The sequence below is a fragment of the Mastomys coucha genome, unplaced genomic scaffold (genome assembly GCF_008632895.1).
Source record: "Mastomys coucha isolate ucsf_1 unplaced genomic scaffold, UCSF_Mcou_1 pScaffold17, whole genome shotgun sequence".
NCBI classification, from domain to species: domain Eukaryota; kingdom Metazoa; phylum Chordata; class Mammalia; order Rodentia; family Muridae; genus Mastomys; species Mastomys coucha.
In genome coordinates, this window is record NW_022196899.1 from 5,921,155 (window position 1) to 5,925,214 (window position 4,060).

Here is a 4,060-nt window from a genome sequence, read left to right on the forward strand (position 1 = left end):
ACACACACACACACACGCACGCACGCACGCACGCACGCACGCACGCATACGCACACGCACACCCATACATGAAACTAGCAACCAAAGAGACTTGTTTACGGCGTTAGGATCTAGTGAGGCCTTGTAGCTCATGTGTGAGGGACTGGTCCTTTGGAATGTAATGAGTGCAAGGTCATAGTTTATAGGACTTGCTATGAGACGGGTGCATGGAAATGGAAAACGAAAACCACTTAGCTATCACCCTGTAAAGCAGGTCCGACCCTTCCGTTTTTTGGGGGGTGGCCGTGCCTTTTAGATCACTTTTCTATTTAGACATATTGGAGGAGGGAGGGTTCTTGGCTTCTAAACGGAGATGTTGGAAGAGAATTTCTTACTGGAAGTTTTTCAGGGAAGCCCTGGCTACAGCTCAGTTTTCCCCTCCTTCGTCCTGGAGGAAGAAGCCCACAGGTTTCTATGAAGAGAACGTTGAAGGGCTTGCGAGCAAGAAGGGGATCGGCTCTTTCTCAGTAGAACCTGTCTTGTCTCCGAGTCACACATTTTGAGAAACCCCTACCTAAGCCTCTCCACCGCTTGCATTGCCCTTGTTTTATTTTTCCAATCTTAAAAATTACATTTGTTTCCTGGGGGCGGGGGGGTGTGGGGGGAGATGGTGGTACACCACAGTGCACACAGCGTGTGGAGATCAGAGGAAAGCTGTGGGCGTCCTTCTGTCCTTCTGCCATGGGGATCCCAGGTATTGACTACTACCAAAAAGGAAAAAGAAAAAAAAAAAGACTTTGAAAGGTAAATAAGGTGATAATGAGGAAGTGCCAAAGTCAAAGCACCAATACAGGTGAGGTCCTTGACTTGTACTCATTTGAGTTTTTTCTTACCCTATTTTTTTCATTTCCCACCCCCCCCATGTGTGTGTGTGTGTAGTGTCAGGGAAATGTTAGTGATCCCCCAAAAAACAGACAGGGGCCAATCTGATGCAACTCACAGCAGGGTCTTTATTCTATTCGAGCTAGCTCGCCCCCCCCACCCCGCAACTTCCCCACAACTCGCCTCACCGCCATCACGCAGGACGGTTTTGGTGGTGGGGGAGCCGCAAATGTCTCGAATGTCTATCGAGGCAAGGCTTTATAGTAAGAAGGGAGCAGGAAGTACACGTGCAAACATCTAATTGGAAAGCTCCTGTGACTGGTGCTCGGAGTCAAATCACGAACTTAATTTCTGCTCTCTCTGCCTTGGTGGTCGTTAGGCAGGGGGTGGGCTTGTAGCCTGGGGTGCAGGTTTGTTGGGGGAATAACCTGGAGACACTGGTCTTGTTGAGGATGTAACCTGGAAATGCTGGTCTTGTTGGGGATTAGCCTAGAGACTGGAGCTAGGCTTGAGTTTTGTTAAGGGGCTACTTTGAAACCAATGTTAGGTACCCGCCTGCTAGTTTACTTGCGTTCAAACTTAGGTCAGGTTCTCTAAAATGGAGCCTGGACTTAAAAGCTTTGGCATCTCAACGGTTCTGACACTGAAGCAGTAGGATTGCTCTCAATTCGAAGCTACCCCAGGCTTCTTGAAAACAAAACATGGCAGCAGCCAGTCCCACATCTCCAAGTCTCTCACTCACCATACCTAAACGTAGACTGTTGACAAGATTTTTCATTAGGTTTCCCTCTATTTCATAGCATCTAAGTTTGGATGAACTGAGCCCGATTAGGATGTCCCTCCACCCTTCATCCAAACTCAGCCTGCTGGATTTCAAGTGACTGTTCACAATGCTTACTTAGCATTACCAAGTCTGCCCTGGGACTTGCTATGCAAGAGCTGTAGGTGAGGTGTCTGGAGTTAGGTAGGTCGACCCAGCAAATTCCAGGATAGCAAACCTCTATATTCTGGCTCTGAAGAATGGTTCTAGAAACCAGAGAGATGGGCAAGAAATACCAACTGTGAGATAAAATAAATATTTTTCTGTTTACCCCGAGTTGAAGAAAGTTGAGAAGATTTTTTTTCTCCCTAACATAAGAATGTGGAGGAGTCTGGTTCACGGATGACCTATTTCAAATCACCGGTTCCCAAGTGAGATTTCCCCACTTGAAGGCTGTCTGAAAACCCTGTAGAAAATGGGAAACCCCCAGGCTTTGTCCCCAGCTGTTGAGTTGGATTTTCTAGGATATGAGCTCCAAACCCTACATAGTCTTTTTTTGGTTTTGTTTTGTTTTGTTTTGTTTTTTTAATGTTCTTATTCAGGGCCTGGAGACATGGCTTCTGAGTACATACATTTCTTGGTTCCGAGTACCCAGGTCAGGTCAGATGGCTCATTGGTCACCTCTAACTTCTGCTCTAGGGGACCCAGAATCCTCCTCTGGCGTCCACAGGCATTGCTAGTATTCACAATCTGTTCCGCCAACCTATATAAAGAATTATTTTTAAATCTTATGCAAAGTCATATTGATGATTACCTATAATCCTAGCAGGCTGAACCAAGAAGATGGCAAGGACTACATAGTGAATAAAAAAATGACAACAAAGAATCGCCTATGCAATGAAAAATACACACCGGACTAAGGGTTTCGTCACCTAACTTTATCTCTCTGCGTATCTTAGTTATTTTATCTCCCTAGAGATATTTTATTTGTAAAAAAATAAAATAAATAAAATGACCTTACGTTCCTAGAGCCCTAAAGTTGGATATGATTATCTAATTATTATTTGATCGCCAACCTTTCTAGAGCCTACCATTCAATTATATATTTCTAATTAAAAAGTTTCTACGAATTCTTCCCAAGGATTTATTACTGTTTTGTAGTATTTATACAAATTCCTTCCCCAAAATGTAACTTAATATCCACCGTCTCTGTGGAAGGGACCCTACTTAGACTCTACCTTTTCTGTCCTCTGACATCTTGGCACATTAGAACATCCATCAGTGACGCATGGCCTGAGAGAGCAATGGCTTCATGATGATCAAATTTGCTAACACTACAGTATGAGACACACGGAGATCAGGGACTGTTTTGTTGTTGTTGTTGATGAAATTGACAAAAAAAAAAAGTCATGTAAATTATCATTTAAACAAGTTTTACCCTAGTGTGGTCCTACACTCCTATAATCCCCACTATTTGGGAAGCAGAGGCAGCATACTGATAAGTTTGAAGTCACCTTGGCTACATACTCAAATGCAACAAAGCAAACCAAACCATGATGTTCACTGACCCTTGAATAGCCGCCCTCCCCCCGAAGCCTGCTGCACAATTACTTCAGGCTCAGTTCCCGATGGACTGAAGTAGCTAGGACTTTATTTTTCATGAGCTGAATGGAACCAATAGTCCAGTGACTATACCTAGCTTCTCAATTCAGAAATGGTTCGGGGCTATTTCTAAGCTACGCAGTTTTCATTCACTAAATATATATTTAAAGCTAAGGTTTGTGCTGGACTGTGGCTTATGAAGAAAGTAACTATGAAATATAATGCAGATGAGGCTGCTGAGACAGGTTAGTGTGTAAAGCGCCCATTGTGTGTAAAACATGTGACCATATTCAATCATCAAATCCAGACACTATTGTGGATGCCAAGGAGTGCTGGATGACAGGAGCCTGAGATAGCTGTTTCCTGAGAGGCTCTGACAGTACCCGACTAATACAGATGTAGAGGCTCACAGCCATCCACTGGACTGAGTACAGGGTCCCCAATGAAAGAGCTAGAGAAAGGATCCAAGGAGCTGAAGGGTTTGAAACCCCTTAGGATAAACAACAATATGAACTAACTAGTACCCTCAGAGCTCCCAGGGACTAAACCATCAACCAAAGAGTACACATGGGGTGGGGGGACTCATAGCTCCAGCAGCATGTGTATAGCAGAGGATGGCCAAGTCGGTCATCAGTGGGAGGAGAGGCCCTTGGCCCTGTGAAGGTTCTATGCCCCAGTGTAGGGGAATGCCAGGGCCAGTAAGCAGGAGGGGGTGGGATGGTGAGCAGTGGGAGCAGGGGAGGGAACAGGGGTTTGTTTTAGTTTGGGAGTTTTTTATTTTATTTTTCTTTCTTATTTTATTTTCTCTTTCTTTCTTTCTTTTCCTTTTTTTTTTTT